Raw genomic sequence first — 25,997 nt, 5'->3', positions numbered from 1 at the left:
GGTCTCATCTGCCCGGTGCACGGATCGATCCTCGAAACGATCGCTCTCTGCCTCCCTTTAATCAAAGTTCTAAAATAACGGTACCGATTTTGGCTGGAAAAATTTACGCTGCGAAATTTCATTTATGAATATATTCTGACCAGGAGATGCAAGTTTAATAATAATGTTCAATGAATTATTTTATGTGAATAATCATTGAATTTATGTGGAATTCGTTTTGGTCTCTGAACACCTGATACGTGTTAGAAGCAATGTACTAATAAAATGATAATAAACATCACAGACAACACTTTTTTCGAGGCGTCATTCGCACTGTTGCGATTCTCGTGGAGCAGGGAGTATGATATATAAAAATTGGCCGACACGCGGGGAACGCGCGAAATCTATCTTCGAGACGAGATAACCGACCTGCCGTATTTTCTCTCGGGCCAAAGAGCACGGAAGCACCCCTCGGTGCGAGGCTGTATCCCTTTTAATTTTAATTTCCTACCGAAATCCCTTCTTTATAAACGAACGAAGCTCAGTCAATGACTGTCAGACGAGTAGGGAAAAATGCGAGCGACGAAGAGAAAGAAAGACGAAAGGTGAAAAAGACACGAGAACGGCGAGCAGAAAAAGAGAGAAGAGAAGCCCAGCCTCCGGTTTTCCACGCACATCATCCCTTTTACATTTTAATTTCTCCCCTTTCGCGTCGGTCTTTCAAAGCCCTCTCTTTCTGTCTCTGTTCGCCTCTGTCCCTTTCCCTTCTTCGGTTAGGTGGCATCCCTTTAACATTATAATGTTCCCTCTGTGCTGGCGTCTTTCTCTGTGACTCGGTGTCTCTCTTTCTTACGAGCTTTTCCACCCCTTCGTTATGGTGTAACGTACCGATTTATGGGTTACCGAGCGAATTCTAAGGAAATGTTATGCCACCGACCTGGAATCGATGAGGAACCGTTGGAGAAACGTTCCTGGTGGACGTTGAACGTTTGCTCGGTTTCCTGGCCCTTTTTTTCCGGCACCGATCGTTTAACCCACATTAAATTAACAATAAAAACAATTGGCCCGTGATCAACGTAATTTCCATCCCCGTCGAAATTAGCTGCTTCCGTACAGGTGAATCCACCGATGGGACGTAAAAGGGTGGACACCCTTGTGCTTTAGACACTCGCGTAATTAGTTATCAAATTCGAGTAATATGAACGAAACTTTAAATTATAATAGTGTCTTAAAATTATTGGAGTTTACAATTTAAAATTCTATTATTTTTGTTATTTAATGATACATTTTATTTCGTGATACCAATCAACATACGATTAAAAGTAAAATATCATAAAAATTTCACAGCTACAAATATTTTCTTGGAGGATTTATTCTTAAATCACCATTTCAGTAGCTGATTTAAATAAACGTCACCGATCGTTCCTATCGCCTACACAACAGGAACGAGTTATCGATCGTCAATTGAGACAGCATCAAGCTCTCGATATATCGGCAGATCTTCGGGTGGCGCCTAGAGTCACGAAATCGCGGTTGGTCAGGATGAAATTCCCGGAAAAGCTGGCACGTCGTCGAACAGGAAACGGTTGGAAACGCTCGCACGTTCCTCCTGAAGCGCATTCGGTTAGGATTATCGAATACCTAGGGATTTCGTATCGATCAGTGCAAGAGTCTGTCTGAGGCGGCCGAATGTGTGCCGAACGAGGACCGGCATACATTAACGGCCCCCACGGAAATTGGATTAAACCGAGGGAATTATTCGCAAGGATTTTGCATACACCTCACAGTGAAACGTTCACAATCGCGAGATGACACAATGCAGTTCTCCTTTGTGACACGCAACGGAAGTCTTTCTCCTCTTTCAAAGCCCGGATTTTCCTATCGATACCATCCACCGCTTCTTTGTGAAGCTGAAACCGTCGGTTAAGAATATTATCCGGTTGTGCTATGTAAATTCTGACGTGGTGTCGATTGTCGATCGACTATTGTGCGTGGACGACGTTCGATTTCGTCTAACGGCGAAAACAACATTACGGCGATGGAAACTTTCAGATCGTTGTTAAACTTTTTGTTAATTGTTTTGCAACTTTTGGATTTTAGAGTTTGGACATTTTTATATTTACTATATTTCTACGTTTCTATATTCGTTTTTTCAGATTTCTAAATTTCTGCATTTTATATTTTTACATTTTTACATTTTTACATTCTTACATTTTTACATTTTTACATTTTTACATTCTTATATTTTTACATTTTTGCATTTTTGCATTTTTACATTTTTACATTTTTGCGTTTTTACATTTTTACATTTTTACATTTTTGCGTTTTTACATTTTTACATTTTTGTATTTTTAAATTTTTACATTTTTACATTTTTATATTTTTATAGTTTTACAATTTTATAATTTTATAATTTTACAATTTTACAATTTTACAATTTTACAATTTCACAGTTTCACAGTTTCACAGTTTCATAGTCTTACATAGTATCACGTGTTCGTTCGATACATTGTTAGTCAAAGTCAGAAGTGTAACATTTCCGACACGTATTCGTAAATATTACATGACTTTACGAGTACATAGGAAGAGGATCCTGAAAGAGTGATGCGTTGAAGGCAAAAAATTGTGATTAATGTACTACTTGACGGACTACTGTCGGACAGCGAATGTCTCCTCGAGGGTAGAGGAACGTGCGAAAGAGTGGAGGCATAACGATGTGGGACACCGAGCGATTTATTTTACAAGGTGTAAAAATACAACTCTTGACCACGTGTCGAAGAGTGTATGGAAATAGGACGGTTGGGGCGATGACAGGAAGAGAAACAACGGACACGTCCATACGTAAACGAGAGTTTATTCGGGACTCGTGTCGATCAGTCATCGTCAAATATAATCTGTATTTGAACTTCATTTCTGTATTTGAATTTTGAAAATTCGGAATTTTTATAGTTTGACAATTTGAGTATTAGGTATTTGAAGGTTAAGAATTTCGAGGCGTTTGAGAATTTCAGAATGTATGAATTTGGAAGGTTGGAAAGTTGGAAAAGGAGTTTGAGGAGTTTTAAATTTCAGAGAGTAAGGATTTGGAAGATTTAAAATTTAGAAATTTGAGAGTTCGGAGATTTGAACATTCGATACGACAGAGATTCGAGAGGTAAAAAATTTGAAAAATTAAAAATCAAGAAATTTACATGTTATGTCAGAAAATTGAGAGTAAACGTCAGCACAAATTTTTCATTATAAATTTTGCGATCAATAAATATTCCGTTGATTCCGTAACAGTTTCATCCGTGACGCGTATAGTATCTCGTAAATTCCAGGGTTATGAAGATCCAAGCCATCGTCGTTTCACAGAGCACGTGAACAGGATTACCGCACTGACCACGCGCAAGAATGAAGGGCGAAGAAGAAGCGGAAGAAGAAGAAGAAGAAGGAAACGATTGAAAGTTCACCCGACGTGTCTCCAGTGCGAATCTTCGGATTAAGACGAGCTGACGAGGCACGTGCTAGATCTCCTGAATGCCGCTGCTACTGGAACTCGAGTGACCATTGGTCATTGTCGCAGGAGGGAACACAAAAGGAAGAGAACCGGTTGCCTCCTGCCAAGAAGAACCGAGGCACGTGCTGCCAAGCGTGGTCCAGAGATTGTTTTAAACGAGCTGATCCTGAATAACACCGTGGTAATACCGAGTAGCACCTGTTCACTTACAAAGATCAAGTCGCTCGTCGAAAAAATTTGGAGGAATAAAAGAAAAGGGTACCATGTTGATCTTTTCTCTTCTTTTTTCTCTTTTATCTGAAAGACTTGCTCGTATTTATATGTTCGTTCAGTTCTGACCTCCATCTTCTTACCTTTTTATTTGGAACGCAAATTGGTCGGAATTAGAGTGAAAGGGAAAATTTTTCTTAAGCTAAATTATATTTATTACATTTTCAATTTTTATGTACGAAATATTAACTAGAACTACCAATTAATCAAAATGGTCTCGGGTTCATTTTACATTAAAAAAGCTTGTTACCATGCTTCTGTCGAAATGTTACATTTTGTTCAGATGAGAAATGACTGTATATGTTGGTTGATGTTTCAGTATATACATATTCATTTTTTTACATAATATTTAATAAGTCATATTTCTATCCATGCAAAAGATTTCTTCTGACATATCTGCAAGAACCTTCATCCGATAGTTGTAGATGTGTCGAGAAGATACAAATGTAGCATAAACGGAATTGGGTATCGCACGAAAAGTCCGCAACGCGCGGTCGAGAAAAATCCGTTGGCCGGCTGGAAACTCTAATAATTTGCATATTATCCGTTACGACAGTTGCCCGTTGGTTCTGGCAAGAGCTCCGGAGAGCTTCTTTTATTTTTTCGTCGGTCGACGACGCGGTCATCAGAGTCCGTTGGCCAGCCGCGATTCGCTACATATTCTCAAAGGGCTTCCAACGTTACCCCCGTCATCCCTGTTGTCGTTTGACCGCGAGGATCAAGCGAGCGTTTCCTCTGACAAGCACGTGCTGGATCGCACACCACACTTACACCGCGTGTGCCCGCGTCGAACAGTGGCCCGGTAACGAGCGTACGCGTTTTACCTGCAAACAATAAGAAATTCTGGCCAGTGGCCTGTGTTCGACCTGCCAGCTGAAATGGGATAGGATTGGGCAACGCCCAGATTGTGACCTGTGGTCCTCGACGAAAAAAAGAACACCTTCCCTGGACGCTGGAGAAGGGGTAGCAAAGAATTCAATTCCGTTCTGGACGACGACGAGGCCGGATGCGAATTCGCCTTCTTTCGGTATTCAGCTTCATCTTCCTCTGCTGCACGTGCTCTTTTACGACCGTATTTCGGGATCCTTCCTGTCGAACGACGTCCCTAACACCGATTCATGGGTATTACATCCAGGAACACCCTCCTCGCGGTAATAATTGTAGGATCGGTAACATCAGCAAGATCGACGCTGACAGCTGCGACGCTCGTCGACGGTTAATTGATAACACGCCCGGGAAATTCATAATATCCGAACGAAATGAAAAAGCTGCACGATCAGGTTGGTGCTTTTTTATTCGAAACGGCTGATTTAATTGATAGCAGGGGAGGAAATTGATAAGTTTTTAAAGAGATAACGCTGTGCGACGGGTGACACGATCGGCGGCTTTGTTTGGGTGTTTTGTGGAGAGTGTAAAATGATAGATTGTTTGGGTAGATAGGTTACTTTGATTAGATATTTTAGGGATCCATTGTCTCGATACTTATTGAGAGGAAATAATTTAGGGTAGTTAGAAGATTTAGTACAAATCTGATTTTGATCGCTCGTTTGTTGTAACCATGACATAATACTTGAGAAGGGTACTACTGTTTTTAACCTTCGTTATATTCTGTTGAAAATGTGTTACATGGAATTCTTGTATTTTGTCATAAGTATGAAATTTATTGAAACTCTGTGTAAGTATAAAATAAGTCGTACATAAGTATGGACATGTAATAAAATTCTACATAAGTATATAACTTATTGACTGTCATACAGACATACAATTTATGAAACCTTACAGACATTAAATCTTTACATTTGTATAGAACTTAATAAACTTCTATATTATACAAATTTTAACAAAAAGTTATAATGAACAAAATGTTAAAAAGACAAACGAGCAGATCATCTCCAATTTATCAAAGACATAGTATGATTTCAAACAAGAAATTACATTAATAAATAAAAATATCAAACATATTAACAAACGGGTAACCTTACCATAATTTAAAGGATTACATTTCTATTTTAATAGTTTAATAGTGAAGAGGTTAAATTTACAAGTTCGTGAATCGAAAACCGCATCTCAAGTTGTAGTTACGATTACAACCCCTAATGTGACGATGAAAGAAACGGTGCACGATTAATCAGGATTATCCGATGAAACGACCCTTAACCTGGCACTGTCCATCGCTCGCGTGATGACCATCAGTCATCCAAGTCCTCCCTGTTCCAATTCCCTGGTATCCCTTCTTGTTCTTTGTGGTCACTTCGCGAGGACCTGCAAGCCGGACTATCATTACCGTGTCATTAACTTTGATGACCGTATAATCGCGACGGGTTAAGGGTCAACGGGTGAACAACGTCGTACCTTTGGTCAATCCCTAGGTCACGATACCATGTGGACCGACCTTTGGCCGATCGAAGTCCTTAGAAATTAATTGACTTACCCTGAAGGATCGAATCGAGACGTTTGCCTAGGAAAGTTCCAAAGTCAACCAAAGTAACGCGACAAGTTTCGCTATCGAAACACTGTTGCGAAACGAAGTCGATCGTTTAACCAAGTAAATGACCCGATTCAAAGCTGCTTTGATTTTGATGCCCTCCCAAAGAACTTCGCGATTTCTTGATTATAGTTTCATCGTTGTCTGTGTATTTTTGAAGGGAAGGTTAATCGATGTTTAATAGATGGAATCTTGTTTAAAGATTCTGATTTTTAATCGTAATTTTAATTTCGTTTTGTTTGAATAGCAAGAATTATTCATTAGGAAGAAAGCAGTATCTTTATTATTTTACTTTAACAAATCATTTAACAAATTATCAATTGAAAGATCGCTATTATTATTATGTATTGTATCTAATATCCGTCACTACTGTGTTAAACGCATCACCAAAATGTTTCAAAATTGTCACAGAATTATCCAAGTTTCTATCACCTCGATCCACAACTTCATCCCCTTTTCCTATCATCCCTTTCCCAAACCGATGGTCCACTACCCTTCCAGCCACACATTCTTCCCAAAGGAACTTCAGACCAGGATTATAAATTCTCTCAAGAGAATCTGCGTCCAGGTAGCCTATTAGAAGCGTTGCCCATCAGAGATCGTCTATTGAGAAATTTAAACGGTATGTTACATGTGTGCGTTTCTTCCCGTGGTTCACACGTGAAGCTGCGACGATACGAGATGCAGGTCATCATCTCATGGTTCCCCCTTAATGAAAGCCGGACCAGTCGTAAACGCGTAAGAAGAAAAGAGACGAGCATGCAAAGCTAGCCATTGTCCTACAGGACGTTGGGCACCAGGTGGTTAGGATCAGGACCATTACCTTCGTGGATTAATTGCCATGCAAAAACTCACGATGGCTAACGGAATGATAGGAGTGTCCGTCTTCAACCGTTCGTCCGTGTCCAGGTTCCCGGGGACTTTTTGTGCGCTGCCAAGGAGACTAGCATAAGTTATCAGCGTGATTAAACAGGGGATCATCGTGATGCACCGCGAAACACGGAGAGGTACGTGAGGGTACTTATTTGATCATACAAATTTATTTTTTTATTCGTGGGCTTGTTCGTATGAGTAATTTTTTTATATTTTTTGACTATGTATTCGTTAAAATGTAGGTTTATATACCAACTATAATAGTTACTTTATTTATAAAAATCTATTTCACAAATAATATTATCGGACTTAGTTTCATGTGAGAATTTTGCCGACATTGACGTTGCCTTGATAGTCCTTAAAATCACCTATTACATCTGAAACTCTAGGTCCCTTCCAAACACGCAGAAGATCTCCATCCTCCTAAAAATCGAAACATGCAAAGACCACCCAAAATACTAGAACTGTCAGTGTTAGAAAAAATATCATCCTTGCAAGGAATAAACCCGAAGAATTTTTGGTAAGTCGGGTAAAGTCGTATGTTGGCTCACGTGACGGGGTCTAATACGGATACATCGCTTTAAAGCGGCGAAGGGTGAGAGTGAATGTTCGAAGGGTGGTTGCCACGGCGGTGGCCGTGAGGCAACGTTGTAGGCGGCTGGGTTTTTGGGGGTTGGTGATTCTAAGAGGTCCGGCTCTAACACGCGTGGGCCTCGTTCCCCATCCTCTATCTCCGTCGCTCTCGTTAGCCAGAGGGGGTGAGTGAAAAAGGGAGAGTCGGTGGCGGGTCTGGTCCAGGGGGTGCCAGTATTGATCTCACGGCCCACTCCTCCCCTTCGACCACCGTTGAAGGAAGGCGGAGGCGGTTGAAAGGGTGGGTAAGATGTCAGCATGCGTACATACAAAGTAGCCCAACGCTCGCCCTGCTCGCCCGCCGTGTACGCAGAGTCTTGTACGTTGTCCGCCTTAAATAAGTTATCCTGCTGAAGGTAACGGTGTCCTCTCGTGTACGACGACATGGTCCTGGCGATGTAAAGAGCCGCGGGTCATTTAAATGTAGGACTTTGTAATCCTTGAATTTATACGCTCGTGTACGCTGCCCGATGGGTTCAGCTGCCCGATGTTCTCTGTTTATGGGCTCCGGGGTAGAAAAACCCATACCGAAAATGAGTTCGCATATCTTTCGCTGCCAACAAATTGAAACACTTTGAACGAGGAAACTCGGAGATACAATTGGTTCAAACGGTCTTGACAATTCAATCCTACTTGAGCGACGTTCGCCGAGTTAATCGAAAACGTAGTCAAAGATTTCGCTTCCTTAAGGGAGTTATCTTCATGAAAGATGGAATGTTCTTACAGATATTGCCTCGTGGTGACACTCGTGATACGTGGGATAATTGCATGTAGACGTAGACTAACACATTTTTTATGTTAGGGAGTCTGAGAGTTCCAGAACTTTAGAATTTTCAAGCTATGCCATTTTGAAACTGCTTTGGGATTTTGAGACTATGGAATACTGAAACTAAGCTTTAAAACTTCTAAGACTTTGATCTTGTAAATGTAGAACCTTGAAATTGTAGAAGTTCAGTAGTGTTATAATTTCGAAACATTGACACCATAAAATTTATTTAATTTTTAAACTATAGTATTTTAGACAACAACAATGAAGGCAAATATGACACATTTTTAAAATTCCACCTCAAGCAATGAAAGCTTAAAAAATTCCAAATCGAATAATTTTTATTCTAAACTCATTACCGAGATGTAGAAATGAAAATGAAAAGAAAACAGCATTAAAAATTAATGAAGAACTGTGTCGTTAAATATGGGAATCATAAATACCTAAAGAAGTGTCCCTTATTCTCGGTACAGGGCGCCACTTTCGTTCGTTACGTTCATGGACTTACGCACGCACACGCGTGACGCAAAGGCGTGAATAATGTAAAGAAAGCCTAGCGAAAGGGATACATCGAAGGAGAGAGGAGATAAAAAAGCCAATAAGGGCTTTTTCGAACTGGGTAGCTCGATCGCGGAAGACGATGCTGCCCTTCGTTCCTTCTGTCCCTCCAAAGACTATCGTTTCCCAAGGAGAAATTATTTTTTAGTACCAGCTGAAAAGTCTTTGTTTTTCTTGCAGCTGATTCTTTTGATTTTTTCATAGAAGCGGGGCGCGTGGTGAGGCACGCGAGCGTGAATAACGGGAAGGAACGCAGCCCGCGAGCAAAAGGATGATGCGAGGTGAAAAACCGATAAGGGCTTCACACAGGAAAGTTCTTTGTGGGTTGTTCTGCGTGCGAAGGAAAAGAATTTTTTTTAGTACGTAAAAAGTCTCTGTCTCTGTTCATCCTGCGTTCAAGCAGGCTGGTTACGGGGTCGGCTCGCGTACACGAGCATGAGTAATGTAAGAAAAGATCGGTTAAAGGGTTCCGCGAGAAAGGAAAAACCGATGGAGGGCTTTGCCCAACGAGAGGATGCTCTGTCGTTGCTCGACACGCGTCCCGAAGGAAATTATTCTTTGCCTCGGAGAAAGTTTTCTTTCCTTCTCTTTCTTCTCCCCCGCAGTTTTCGTGCCGAACAGGTAGGTACAGACAGGTACTGTTCGCTCGCCACGAGATGAGTCCTGACAGGACACTGAACAAAATTTGACTACGATTGATTAAATAACCGCGTTTTATAAACACTGTACAGTTCGACAGAAATAAATAATTTTATTTTCGATGCAACAAGATAATCGAGACGATCAGATTGAGAAACTAGAAATGTAGATCTTTCTCGAATCGAAGAGCATCTCGTGGCGTGCGTACGGTAGGTTTCGAAAGTTCGCCGGAAAACGCCTAGCAATTGTCCCTTTCAACGAGGAAACCAACGCCTGGCTTAAGCGCCGGAGAAATTAGAAAGTACCGAGAAAAGAAACAGCGAAATCATTTTAATACTGCGAAAGCTCGTTTAAACGCCTTTGGCTCTTGAAGAAAGCAGAAACGGAGAATGCATTTTCAACATCGCAAGAAAACGTATTCTTCTTTTCAAATTGTTCTGGCTGCTGCGAACAGAGAGGAAAATTGAAATTAAAAATACTGTTGCTATTGAGGTGGAAACAAAGAGATAATTATGTAGAATGAAGATCATCTGCGTTGATCTTAATGATTTTTAAATGCGCTAAGGATGTTGATGCATCATTTTTTATTTTATACATATCTGAGATTTTGTGTGTGAAATTTTATATTTACAAAGAAAGTTTTACTTTTGAAGTTTAATATTCTTCTTTGCAAAATTTAAAAATTCATACATGTCATAAATATTCTTAGTCGCTAGTCTCGTATACGTCTAGAGTAGAGATTCAGCAAGATACCCAAAAACAGCCCTTAAACCCGTACCCGTATCCGGTGTCCGATGTCCAACAATCCGAAAATCACCGGCGATTCAACTTTCATCGACGTTCCATGTCGCCTGGTCGAATCAATGGCTGTTTAGCGATCAATTATATCGCGGCCGATAACGCTTTCACCATGGAATGACTAAGATAATGAATTTCCCCCGTGCGCCCCGGCGTCAGCACCCTCTTTCCCTCGGTTCATCCTCGATCCTGTAGGCCGCAGTCTGTGTACCTAATAGCATAGAGTGGAGGGCGCGTTGTCCAGAATCACCCTCACGAACGAACACTGACCCAGCAACGCGAGACTCGCGTATTCGAGCAACCACCACCTCACTCTGATCACGCACGCACACAGACACACGGCCTGTTGACGTGTTACGCATGTGGGTGACCCGCACACGTGGAGCACAGTGTGTCGGGCACTTGCGCGCAAACTTGGCTCTGGAAGCAATTTACATGGCAGCATCACTCCTCCAGAAGGGCGAAGGGTGGCCTGGCCGGGATATATAAGGGTGTCGGTAGGGAGCGAAGGGCGCGGGAGTAGTATGAGACGGCACTGGAGCATTGTAATTCAAGTAATGTAAGCTTTATGCAAAATACATGTTAGTTAGGAGTGCAGGAGATAGAACCACCCCCGGCCACCCTACAACCCTTGTCCGTCTTTACGCCGTTCTCTGTCTTACCTAATGGCTACCCCATCTTCCGCTTTCTCTCTTTTCGCCGATCTACGCTCGACCGTCTTCGTCCCTCTCCCGGTTTCGGGATACGTTCCTTGTGTCCTTCTCCCTCTTTCCTTCGGGGTAAACCTTCGCCTGGACGCGGCTACTCCGCGCTCACTGCCCCACACGCGTGCACGACCTCGCACATACAAACGTATACACGAACGTTCCGGGAAATTTATGTGTGGATACGCGGCGACTCGTGCACGAAGAAGCAACGTGTACGTGCTGCATAGATGTACGGCGAGTGTGCTTGTAGACGACAGTTGGTTTATGCAAAAGTGTACGTTACCTGGATACACGCGAGGGGATGCGTAAGGGATCCCCACGCACACCGTCGATTCGTTACTCTTTCCACCCTCGCTCTACGTCTTTTCTCCGTTGCCGAAACCACCCTTGGCCAACGGCTGGACGAGACATTGGCGTAACTGGTTGGGGAGACTAATACAACTTGATAGCGAATTCATTTCCAATTGGAATTTTTGCAATTAATACAGTTGGACGAAAATATATTTTGGAATTTTTATGAGTATTCTTGTAAAAAATATTGATGTTATTGATGTATAATCGATACACTGTAATAGAATATAACATTCATATATTATTGATATACTGTAATATAATATATCATTGATGTATTATTGATGTGCTACGATATATGATATTGAAATTTTGGTTAAATGGTGAACAAGAGCTTGAATGATAACTTGATGCAAATTTTGGGGATGTCAGACATGAAAACTGTGATCTAAAATGAAAACGATTGTTGGTAATTTAAAACATGAATTAACAGTGAGTACCCTTCATATATGACATACTCTCCTAGTAGTTCTACTCATTCAGAAGGTACAACACACTACGAATGTTTCGTCGGATTTAAACATATATAATAGAGGGTAAAAGAATTGTAAAAAGTTTCCAGTTTACGCCAATGAACGTATGGAACGAGTATAACAGTGTCAGCCGAACGTGGAAGCCAAAGGGGTGTCCAGTCCAGTACATGGACCGGACCATGGCGCACGCGAAAACTCTACGGAGGCTAGCCGCGACCCCTAAAAAAAAATGGACGCACACCCTCTGAGAACTTCGTAAATAATCTGGAAGACGAGCATCCCCAGAGTAAAGACCCCCATGCGATCCTGAAAAATCGATTCTAGGACTGGAAACGAGGGGACGGAGGAAAAAAGTTTCTCCTATTTCGTTATTTGATAGAAAACGGAAAAGAGACGAAAATCGTTGATAGTCAAATGGCAATTTTAAAAGAGCTTTCTAGATGCACGTTCTGACTTTCGTTTAAAATTGATGCTCTGTCAATAAAATTTACCCTCGTGTCATTAAATCTGTGATTAAAGTATCGATTTTTTTTCAAATAAATAATTATGTTCGTTACATTCTGATCTCAAATCATGAAACGACAGTTTTCAAACACGAGATGATCTCTTTACCGAGAAATAATCGAGATTCAAGAAATCACGCGACCCTGTCAACCCTGGATAATTGCAATCTTGATTTGATGTGTTCAACAAGATACTCCGTACACAGCAATCGGAAGAAATTGTTTTCGATATTCATGGAAATCAATTAACCTTTTCCATTTTGCTACAGGTAGTCATATAATTGCTCGTTAGCGAGCAGCAGGGTTGCAAAAAGCGAAACGACCATGTTCTCTTTGGAAGCGAATAGTAGAATTCTGTTGAAATAAAAATGGTAGAATAATGAGGAGAGAAAATGGTTTATAATATCGAACAAGAAACATCTACGAGTTTCTGTATAATTTGATGGAAGCAAGTTTACCTACCTAGAAATATGTATTTTTAGTACATCATACTAGATGAATAAGGATATATAGGTATACTAGACATATATAAATTGTTTTTATTTGTCATTCTTAAATTATTAAACTATATGCACTTTATCACCAATCAATAAATTAGGGGTGAGGTTTCGTGCATAAGTAGACTTAGATCACAGTTATGTAAGAGGATGATGTAAAACTCTGTCTAATAATCTAATGATCAAACCAGTCAAGTTAACCATAATTATTAATGGTATTAAAACAATCGTAGTACTTCCCATTTATAATAATAGCATCTTAGAATATACTTCAATCGAAATTGTACCATTTCTGATTGAATTAAAAACTTGTTATATTATTCAATTTCCTAATATAACCAATGAACGAACGACATGAACGGATGAATAAACGCTAACAAACGTTTATTTATAACTACAACATATTTCACAGTGCCTCTTACTATAACGGAAAGCTTTCATCCCTGTAACTTTGCAAGTCCTGCAATTTTATCCGGCGTGTTCGTTACAAACTCTTGGTTCAAGCATTTGTAATTCACAAGTTCAGTAACGTAGTTGGACAACAAGAAGTACAGCGATTCGATTAATTTAGCGGTGCAACGAAGCTAACAGTAATTCACGATATAAATGATTAACGTGCTGTTTCAGTGACCAAACAACAGTCATTTATCCCCTTTCCATGACGCTACACGTATCTATATCAACGGTGTTATGGCTATATCTACATCCATAAGACCCCGCATCTAATTTGCATGGGGGTTTAAGCCAAGCTTGTGGCCCTAAGATCGTGGAAACGACTTTCGACCATGGGGGTTGCCGGGCCAAGTGGCCACGGGGTGGTACGTATACGCCGTAGAGATGAGCTACGGGCAGTTCTGACCCCCTCGGTGAACAGAAATTACCCCCTTATCTTCCGCTGGCAAGGCCGGCACCATATACTGAATCCTAATGCTCAATCTCAAGATAAACGAGGCCAAACCACCCCCTTTACCAACACCCCTAGATGGCCAAATATAGATGGTTTCATGCAGCCTTGTTTGATAAGTGAAGCTGCGGTGACCGACGATCAAACTGGAAATTAATTATCCTGCTAGACAGAAATTCGATCAGTTCGTTTAACAAAATTTCTTGAATCTCTCTTTCATTATTCGGTGGTATAATTCAAGCATTTGGGTAGATTGCAGATATTTTAATAATTGACTACATCTAATATTTAAAGAAATTTCATATATAGAAGAAATGGTACTTAAAGTAATTTGAAAATTGGAAAATGGTAATGAACAAGAAATAGGAAATTGAAGCTGGTAAACTTGAGATAGTTGTGTACAGTGAAATGGTCAATGATAAGTTTTCAATCGAACGTGTTAAAATTTAATACAATTTTAATGACATTGCTTTTGCAATTAACTCCAATTTAGAAAATTAAAAAAATAAAAGTATTTTCAATGTGAACGATACAAGAAATTGAATTTGTTGAGAATAGTAGATTTGATTGTAATATTGAAATTCATTTGGTATCGAGTTTGATTACCGGAATTCGATTTCGATAAACAGCAGAGAAACAATCGAAGTAGAAATTGATAACGCGAATTATAGGTGCGTGGGAATGTTGGATATTAAATTGGGGCATACTGATAGACACGATGAGCGATAATGGTGGACGACGTTCGAGCATAATACATTACGGAGATGATAGTGCAATTACGCGAATGTAATATTATGCTCTGAATTATTACATCATAAGTACGTCAAGCCTGTAATATACGCAGTAATAACAGTTACGATGTACAAGCGGCACATGCTAACGCTTCCATTTAATTATTCATCGAATAATCAGTAGAATAATATTATACCAGAATTATAACTACATCATTAAATATAATTTGGTTATACACAAAGACTAGAACTACGTTGTATCTAATTCTAATAACCATCATTAGATGTACATGATTGTGAAATAAATAAGAAATAAATTAAAACCCCATATTATAAGCATATTATACTTAATTCTAATTTAATTTAAACCACAAACTTGTACAGTAATAATTATCATCTACAAACTAATATTTAGTGATTCATGAATGTTCATTTATTAAGAATGCAGTGAATATACCATCTCGCTGAAAATTATGAATTAATATCATGTATAACAAAAAATAACAAATATTGTTTAATATACGATGTTTGAACATACTATCGTTAAAGTTGCGAATAAAATTACAGACTCCCAGTTACCCCTGTATCTACGTATTCAGAATCCAACTGTCCGTCTCAAGACCTCAGCCAACGCGGCCATCGGTGAAACCGTTCTTAAACTGGACAGACCCCCATAAAATCTAGCTACGCGAGTGCACGGAGCTGGCACCATGGACGCGGCGTAAAATCCAGAAAACTCATATAACGTCGGTATGCAATTACACACGCGTGCACGGTTGCGCGCGCGCAAACGAGTCCAAAGCGGGAGGACACACTCGTACACATTCTGGCACACTGACAAACGAAGCAGCCATAGCCACCCATACACGACCGGCAGCCCCGACGCGCGTAGAATGTAATTAAGATAAATTAGCGTTAAGGGGAATTGGGTTGAAGCTCGAGGGTGGAGGAGACTGTGAAAGGGTGGACGAAACGTTAAGGCACCACGTACGGTGTCGAATCGTCGTTGTGTTCGTTCGTTCGTGTGTCTTTTCGTTTGCCTGTCCGCGTGAACAGCGAGGAGGAGACAGGTGGAAGCGGGAAGAGGGTGGAACAAAGAGGGTGTGCGGCAAGAGGAAGCTATACAAAGTGTATGTGTGCTTGTACGTGTGCACGAGGACCGTGCAAGTAAGCTTCGTCGGCGTTACGGCACGCTGGAAGCTTAATGATGCATGCCGCCGGCGCCAAACGAGCATCCACTGATAAAGCGATGACCAGGGGGCGAGAAGAAGGAAGGGACAGGAAACTCTTTCCGTAAGCCCGGACCAAGGTTATCGGGCGGCATATCGATCGGTTGCATCCGGTCAGTTGCATGTTTCGACGATAAGTCGATTCGTTTATATTCGACGCTGAGTTATCATCGCAAAACCCCTTCGCGAAACACCCTCGAAACTACCTCACGCGTTCTCGAAAGATACCTGCAAGTGTTTCTTGTGGGTCCAATGGGGCCTCAAGCATTTATTCGATAGTTTATCATTATTTGCATTCCACAAATGTGGTAGGTACATGAAATTTAGACACACCCTAACAGAAATGAGAAATTTTTGGTCGAAGTCAAACGGGAGTCGAGAAGTGATTGAACATGGATTTGTCAAGTGGTACTTTGTTGTACTTTGATGTAAATACTCGTCTGAAGTTAGCATGCATTCGAATTCTGTGTCCGAATCGAAGGGGTTGAATTTATCGAGAAAGCTATGATTTCGGAAGACGAGCATTCTCTTTCTATATTATGAATTTGAAAAATTATTCTCTGGTATTTGTCCAGACCATTATGGATCTATCGAAAGCTGCCATCGAGCATCGTTATCCGAGTCCTCTAGCTCAGAAACTTCAGCAACCGTGGAAGACCATCGTCTGCAAACCCAAGAAGGTAAACACGCCCGCGATTCCTCGCGTACAGGCAAACACAGGGTGAAATTACGCAATTACAACTGCATACCAGGGATATCTCGTGCGTTCACCATGAGGTTTGGACAGCGAGGAGGAACAACGCCTCGGGGATGCTGCCGCTGATGGACGTTTTCGATACCAGAGAGACGAAGAGAACGAACGAGAGACAGTCAGGCACGGACAGGGTTCGAGAAAGTGGTCGAGAGAACGGTTGGTTCCCTAGTTTCTCCGGCTATTATATTATTTAATTAATTAAGTTCGCAAGACCCTTGGCAGCCCGTTCGCGTGATTAATAACATTGTATGGCCGTAGTGCTATTAGCCTGGACTCGGTTTGTAGATTTACGACGTGTCGTATATATACACTGTGTTTCTGGCTATCGGGAACAGCGTCGGTGTACGCCAAACATACATGGTTCAAAGATTTTAGCTAAACCATTGTGCGATGCATTGGCTTACGGCATTTGGGAATCGACGGATTTGCTGATTTGCTAAATTGGAGATTTGGGAATTTTAAAGTTGACAGCGTGGCAAATAGGGAATTACAGAATTTTAAATTTGGAAATCTGATGGGTTAAGAATTTGGGAATTTAGGAATTTAGGAATTTAATAATTTAGGAATTTAGGAATTTAGGAATTTAGGAATTTAGGAATTTAGGAATTTAGGAATTTAGGAATTTAGGAATTTAGGAATTTAGGAATTTAGGAATTTAGGAATTTAGGAATTTAGGAATTTAGGAATTTAGGAATTTAGGAATATAAATAATTGTAGATTTGGACTTCTATAAATTTATGAACTTTAAAATTCTACACTTTTAAAATTTCCACATTTGAACATAAGAATTTGGAAGTTTAAGAATGGATAAACGACTAATGTAATCTAATTAAAGAGATTCTAGTGAAATTTTCTCTGGCTTTACCCAAATAAAATGCTATAAATGCAAGATGGTTATTAAACTTCTATCACCGAATATTGAGTTTGCGTCGAAGCATTCCTCAAGATAATAAAATAATTCATTTCGATAGCGGGATCAATTTATCAGAGAATGAAAGGAAACATACCACCGATTCCAGAAATGTTGAACAAATTTTTCTTTTATTGGCGAAGGGACAGTTAAGTGCTCGTTAAAGTCTCGTTTTATCTCGGCCCATTTGAGGGATGGAACTGTCATGGTTATCTTTGGCGTGGGAAAAAGGAAACTCTCTCGAAGTGACTTTCACACCCTATGAAAAGCTGACCAATGATTCATTTCATTGATAGTTTGGCACCTCATAATTTTTCTTCTGTTTAAAAATCATTGTGCTTGTTGCATTAACTATCTGACATTTTTCGCCATTGAAAGAACAAATCAAATTTTTTATATGTTAATAATATTGATTACTGTTGATTAATAATATTGATTTTATATTAATCACACTAAGAAGGTTATCATAATACATTCATGTAATTTTCTGATTATGTGTAATATTATTTTACAAAATCAAATTCTATTATATATTTTTAAATTTATATTGAAATAAATATTGTTTATTTCATAATGACCGTATATTTCAAGAGTTAACATGCATGGTTTAAAAAAATCGTAAAAGTTGTTAGTAATTGTAATTGTAACGAAAGATTTGACCGAAAGTTTTCCTTATTCGTAGACTTATTTAGAGGTCTTTTTTGACTCATTTCAGATGGTTACAATTTAAAATGTGGTACGGTCTGTCGTGGCACCCACACGGAATACAAATAAGGCTGTTAACCTTTCCGCCGTTAGAATGAGAATTTGCAAATTGCGATAGGAATTCCTTATTTATGCGTGTACATGTACGTATCTACTATGTATTATACATGTACGGAAACGTATGTGCTATTTTTAAACTCTCCAATTTGCAACCTGGCAAATATTCCCAAATCTCCGATAGTCGAACTTTCAATCTTCTATCTTTTCGCATTTCAAAACTTGTGTAAATATTTGACTTTCGGAATTTTTAAATATTCTATATTTTCTAATTTTTTAATTTTCCGGTTACCAAATTTAACAGATTCATAAATTCATCAATTATGAAATTTTTAATTTTCAATTTTGTAAAATCATTCAATTCTCAAATTTAAGTTTCAAATTTAAAATGCAAACTCTTCAAAATCCTAAATTCTTCAGTTTTCTAAATCCTCAAAATTCCTACATTCAAAAAATTTCTCAAATATCTCAAAAATTCTCAAATTCGTCAGATTAAACATTGACGTATCGAACACATCTGAATCTTATTTCCACGTCGAAATTTTCCCTAAACCATCCTCAATAGTATATCATTCTAAAGCTATTATTCATAACTGTGTTTTTATTTTCATAACAGCCTCGAAAGCTCAAAATTAATCAAGTTCCCTTTCACAAAAATATAAATGAATGCATCCATAATAAAATCTGTACATTATCAACCAGAGTTCTATAAATTCCAAGGAACTTTAAAAATTAAAACTTGAATGGCCATCCAACTACCTCGGTCCCCATACAAGGGTTAAAAAAGCGAGACAGACGAACTTAACCAGCCCACGATCAAATTTATCGGTCGATTGCTTTCGTAGTCGAGGACGAGGCAATGCAGAGGCTGAAGAGTTAATTTAAAGAAGGGGTCGTTCCGATTCCGGAATAATGCAAACGTTTCGTATCTGCTTACGAGAACGCGGTATCCGTCTCTTCACGAGGGTGCATGTCAATAACCCGAACCAGGCCTCGTCGAGGGTTGACACACGGGGGTGGTCCCGAGATCGGGGGTTGAGCAACGGGGACCATCGTATTTTGGTATTTTTCTGACTACCATTACGAGGAGAGGGATGACGAGCCGCTTGTCGTTGTTACTTTGGGGTAGGTCGGTGCACGAATGTCGCCTTGTGATTTAAGATACGCCAGGAAAAGGAGAATGCTACCCGTCAGAGAGGGTTATTTACCGGCAAACTCGACCTGCTTATGTTACAGTTTCTCCTTTGTCGGTAAGTAGAATGTTTTCGAGACTCCCTCGCCCGCTATTGCCAAACGATGTCAAATAATTTCTATGGGATAAAATACGCAGAGTCGATGATGCTCCAAACGAGGTTTCAATGAATCAAATTATTTTTCTCTGGTTTTGTACATTCTTTGCAAACGATTTTATGGTTAACGTCGAAATATGAGGTTTTTATTCATTCTGGCATTAATTGTCTAATTACAGTACTTTTACTTGTTAAAATTTATTATAATTTTATTACAGTTAGCGAATAATGATTTTGATTTTGTGTGTACATTTTTGCTTCTATTATGACATGTTTGAAAATTATTCATGTTCACGTATAATTACACTATCAGCGTTATAATTTGTTTGCAAAAGAGGTTTATGCTGCATAAAATTTCTACGAAGAATTTATAACTTTCAAGATGTTAAATTAAAATTGAAAGAGTTTAATTAAGATGTAAAAAGAAGTTCAAAAGCTTGAAGACATGAAATTCTAAAACTTCGAAGGTTGAACAAATTTGAAGATACAAAAATATGTCCAAGTTACATATTTTTATATGAACGACATTTTCACATATTCAGTATTTAAAGAAATAATAGCGTGCATGCACTTAAACCAGACGTACTGTGTACATATGTACATGAAACGGGATTCGAGTTGAGAAGAACCGTCCAGGGACTCTTTAGGCGTCATTCACAACGAGATTAGATATTGCAAATGGACGTGGCTTATCGCGGACGAAACGAGCGACTGGACTTCAGTTCTGTTCGCGATAAGACCGACTCTGGCCGGATTTCGCGCCCTCTTTTACGGTTCGACAGCGACCCGCATTTGCATTTTTCCCAAATTTTCTTCACCTTCGCATCTTCACAGTTTCTACCACCCTGTTTGATCAAACGATTACGACCCTCTCGCTACTTATTAAATATACTCCGCTATGGTTTCTTAAATTAAAATGTGAAATATTTCGCACTTCTTTCTCAAAATTTTTAGAGAAATTACTGAGTACGCAATTTAGATGTTCAGATATTTTTCAGGTAAATTTTTAAAGTTTAAGAGCACAGAAAATTTTTAAATTATAATGCTTCAAATTTATAAAATTAATTTGGGAAGATGGAAATGTAGAAATGTAGAAGTTACGATGCTAAAAATTATTAACTGCAATTATTAATTTATCAAATTTTTACGTTTGAGAAGATGGAAAGTTGGACATGTAGAAATTTATAAATGTAAAAATTTGGTACTTTGCAAGGTAGAAAATTTAAAATTAAAAAAGCATCAAATTTTTAAATCTTCGAAGTTCTAAATGAAGAAATTCAAAGACCACGCTGCAGTACCCACACTACATTCATTTTATAAAAAGGAGCTAAGAGTATTTAAGAAAAATTAAATTGTGTGTGAAACATCGAGTAAATATTTGAGTAGTTAAATTATTTTCTGAATTTTCCTGCGATATTTGACACATTCCGTTTCCGCTTATCCGACTATTCAAAAATTTTCAAACGGCGAAAAAATCGTTTCACGAGGTGGGATTGGTTCACCTGCAAAAATAGCTCGATCATCGTGCATTGTTGGGAGCGCACCCTTCTATGAAAATTTCGACGACGGGACGCTCAACGATGCGGTGCAACGGATGCATTATTTTCATGTTACAAATACAGAGGCGTCGCAGCGTGTCATGCCGCTTTTATGCACATCATCGACCACGATGAACCAAAAAAAAAAAAACGGTGATTCAGGTCGCATCACCGTAGAAATTTGAATTTTTCTCCCTTGTTCACTTTGACGTCGCTCGATTCGATTAAATTTCATCGCTTACTATTAGCATACATATTACCTTACATTTTTACACAATCGTAGAAAGCAAATTTTTGATCATTTACTGATGATTATTAGAATTTTGAAAGGTAAAAATTTGAAAAGTTGGAAATATGAGAATTTAAGATTTTGATAATTTGTCAAATTGAAAGGTGTCCAGATGAAAAATTCAGAATCATAAGTCGGAAATCCATAATTATAAAATGTAAAAAATGCAGTAATTTCAAACTCTCAAGCCTGGAAAATAAAAAATTAGCGACCGCTAATTAAAGTCAACGAATGCACCCTTCGCATTTTCTCTTTGATCTAAATAAAACATTATCAAGAGCAATGAGCTACTCCAATGAACAAATACGACCCGTATCCTTTCATCTCTATCGTCCAATTTATACAGTTACAGAAAAACGTCATTTAACCGGAAGCACATCGACATGCATGTTTAAAAATCGACGTACCGTCGCAAATGCCGCGTCGTTGGTTACGTTGACAGGAGAAGAGTAAAATAGAAAAAAAAAATGAGCGTCATTGCGATAAATCATCTCGTTCGACAGGCATTGAGCACTCTAGCAGGAGATTTTCTCACACTTGGCGTTAACCAATTGAAAGCTTGGATTCCGTCGGCAACCCCGAAACGCTGGCCAATCGCGTCACGTTTCACGATGATCGATGACCGAAGAAATTACCGATTGTCGACGACACCACGATCGCGTCTCTTTTTTCTCCTGTTGTGTCTTTTCATCTTCCTCTTCGCTCTAACCATCCCTCTCGTTCATCCCCCTTTGCAATTTTCTTCGCGACAATTAATCGCGACAATCGACGATTATTGTTACTTTGGGACTTTTGATACTGGAATGGAGATATCAGAGATTCTTTTAATAATTTTTATAAAATTCTAGATAGAAAATTACATGAGTAATTTAATATTAGCTCGTTCGATTGTGTCGTTGTGAGATATAAATGGCTGCATAAAACACTGAATCGTTACTTTAGTTCAAACCTATAACATATAATTTTGTATTTTGCATTGTGATTAAAGAGGAGGAAAATGATTTCATTTTTGTATTAAATACACGGACTTCTTTCGTAAACTTTTATACTGCATTATTAAAAACAAATAAAGTATGTGTAACATGTGTTACCATGTGTTACCTACTTAAAGCATGTTCTGAGGCATATCAAAGGTGAAGATGATATAGCTGGACTTGGTGTAAAATATTAAAATAAACAATGATATTTAATAAATTTTTATTTAGTTTTAGAATATAAAATCGTAATTTTAAAAAAATAGAAATAGTTTATTAAAATAACGCAGTTAGACTAAACATTAAAACAAGATAAAAATGTGAATTCTCCATGCCTCTGCTTCTGAAGTTACCAAATTAGGCAATAGAATTGAAAATGGAGAAACTGATAGTTTGTAGAAGAGGTCGATCTTGAACAATGTCTTGGATCTCGTCGAAAAGACAGTTGTCGAGATATCAACAGAGAAGTCGACGGGGTGAGTTGTGGTCGGCGTTCTAAATTAATTAATCTTCTAAACGCGTTCGCAATTAGTCCGGGCGTAGAACGACGAATATTGGAGGATTCCTGGGAAGCGAGGATCCGTGAATGCCGTTCGACGAATTAATCCCGAAATTGCCGTAATAAAGCAATCGATGCTGTGGGGCAATGAGCGTTCGAGCAACGTCCAAGTGTCGGAACGACGCCTAGGTACCGTTTTCTACCTGAGCTTTAGCACAATGCCCCGATGTATCGTGTACTCGGTCCTTCCGCTTTACAGAGAGGCACACTGCCATTGGAAATACCCGGTATACAACATTGTTCCCGAAACAATGGAACCTAGCTGTCTGCTAGCTCGCGTTCGGCTCACCTCTGCTCCTCTCTCTTCGACGCTAGGCTCTGTAGCACACGAACAAGTACACTTGTCCTTTCTTATCGGTGCTGCACCACGGCAAATTATGATTGCCCTAATTTCCTTTGACTAGCGATTGCACGTCCTTGGCTACGATACAGCTACGGAGAATACGCTCGAGTGTCCGATGAGATGTTGTCACGATCACTGATAAATATCATGCACTCGGGATATTTATACACTTGCCATTTTTTGAATAATTTATAAAAATACCCAGCATTATTAACAAAATTTCTTTGGACTTTAATGAATGTGGAACAGTTGTTTGAGATTTGTATTTAACTCTTTGCGCTCGCAAGGTGGCATTCAGCTTAATATTACAATTTTAAATGGGTACTCTTTGATTAAATCTACAGTATCATTTATAAACGTAATAAAACATACAATAATAACAGAAAATAATTGCTTCAAAATATTCGTCAAACTTTTCGTTTTATTAGTAAGTGTAAATAGAGAAGTAGTGTAAATATAATGTAGATGCTTTATATCGCAGTGATTTGAATTAGCACATGCAGATACTGTACTTGAACATTCTCATACTAACGATGGACTTGGTATTTCAGAGATTTAATAACATGTTCTGACCTCATCCAATACTGCATCTTCTCTGTACCATCTTGAAATATGATATTAATAACGTAGACATAGCGTTGCTGATGTATCTATTGAGGTAGATATCCAACCTAAAATTATCTTAACCTATAGGAGTTTAATGTGATACGTTCATAGTTGCAGAAACTTGATCCAAAGCACGTACGGATTTAAAATGCACTAAGGTAAAAGACTCAATACTTGTACGTCTAACATTAGAATTTTTCAATTATATAAAGTTGTACGAAAAAAATGTGTAATTACATCGTACTTATTTTATAATTAAAAATTGAATAAAACACTTATTGGAAAAATTGATAAAACATGTAATATCGTAATGAACAATGCCTAGATTAAAAAAAAAAGAAAAAAATGCAAGCAGCGTATATTGTTTCACTTTTTTAAAGTGAATAAAAATTATTGGAAAATAACTGTAAAAAGTATTCGAATCGAATCTGATGTTAATTGTTATCGACACGGGGTCATTTGAACACGACGAAGCCGTAAAATCATGGCGCAAAAAGGAACATGCTTCATGACCGCGTCACGTGGGCGCGAACAAAGGATTTTTGCGGCTCGTTTCTCGCGGCATTTCGTGTTTCCCAGGGCCGAAACCGTGGAAAAGAGAGAAGAGAGCAGCGGCAGGATTGGACAGAAAAAGGTGGAACGAACGCGACGAAGAAGAAGAAATCGAACGGCGTTCGCCATGGCGGATCGACGACGCATCGAAAATTAATGTGAATACCACGAAACTGGTCCCCGCGGCATTCGGCCGCGGGTACGGTATTTCTGTATTTACCAATAGTATCGATGATATTTCTCCACCTCTTTTTCACTCTTTCCTATCCTCCCCTTTCCCCGTTCACGATCGATAAGATCTTTCGGAGGGAGAACGTTGCTAACAAAAATTATAGGTTTTCGCGGTTTGAATTATTTCTCGATCTTGTCGCGGGCGATGGCTAGGAATTTTCGTGTAGAATTAAACGCGCAACCTAAGTCTGATGGCTGATTTCAAAACAATAGATTGGAGGATAATTTGATGTTCGTGCTGAATTGTTCTGATTTGTTACGGCGTAAAATGTCGATGAGTTTGATATTTAGGCGCAAACGTGATTTAGATGTGGAATGCTTTGAGAGATGCATCGAACATTTTCTGCGACGATGGTGTAACTTAAAAGTCATGATTTTAGGAAATACGAATTTTATATTACTATAGTACTAAATACTTAAAACAGTATGATAATTATGCCACATTTTATGTAGTTTTAACATGTTTGACCACACAAAGTACATGTAAATTATACAAGTATAGAAAAATGTAATAAATAGATTTATAAAAATGTACATTTGAAAAAATTTGATATTATGTCATTATAAGTGTGTTATTGAAGGTATGTTCAATTTAACAACAGCTATAGCACATGCAGCACATACGAAGAACGAATAAGACTTGCATTCCATAAAATAAGTTGCACATATACACATATATTATATATGCACATATATATCTTTGTTAATAAAATTATAATAAAAATACAAGAAAAAATGGCTTTTAATATAAGTATTTCACTAATATACCTATTACTTATCATTGATGAAAAACATCTTTTGATCCGACACATATTTTACATAAGATCAATGCATAAGCTCATACATAGAACCAGATCCCTTTCGTCACCCCGACCTAACCCAGATCGAGGTCCTGAATCTTCTGCCATCAGCATAATTTTCATAATCGACGTGGGTCGTGAAAAGGTGTCGTTATCGATAAATCGATCAAATCTAACTAATGCTGAATACATACATAAAATTAATAATAAATTGCTAAACAATCAGCAAAATGAATTTCGGTAATTATTATACAGAACTTTACCAATTACATTGAAAAATGCTAACATTATGATGGATTTTGTGTAACCACAATTAAAGTTTTCTTACGAATATCAGTGAGGTCCAGGCGATACAGGAAAAATGAGAATATTGACCCTGACAGTATATTTCAAGGTCATTGAGCGAGGTACCTTTTTCTATCCTATCATGATATTTTTATAATTTTAAGCAAAGAAATTTGAAATCTGTCATTTTGCCGAGGGGGTTGTTATCGA

At 38.6% G+C, this 25,997-nt stretch overlaps 1 long non-coding RNA gene across 1 annotated transcript; it reads left to right on the top strand.

Moving 5' to 3' along the window:
- Window positions 1-4,521: 4,521 nt before the first annotated feature.
- Window positions 4,522-17,255, top strand: LOC143264553 (uncharacterized). The gene is made up of 4 exons (XR_013038303.1): window positions 4,522-5,028; window positions 6,900-7,240; window positions 16,471-16,575; window positions 16,648-17,255. It is a non-coding gene; the product is annotated as an uncharacterized LOC143264553 (long non-coding RNA).
- The last annotated feature ends 8,742 nt before the right edge of the window (window positions 17,256-25,997 follow it).

Source organism: Megachile rotundata, chromosome 1 (genome assembly GCF_050947335.1).
Source record: "Megachile rotundata isolate GNS110a chromosome 1, iyMegRotu1, whole genome shotgun sequence".
Classification (NCBI taxonomy): Eukaryota; Metazoa; Arthropoda; class Insecta; order Hymenoptera; family Megachilidae; genus Megachile; species Megachile rotundata.
Note: the sequence above shows the minus strand (reverse complement) of the source record. Positions and strands in the feature narration are given on the sequence as shown.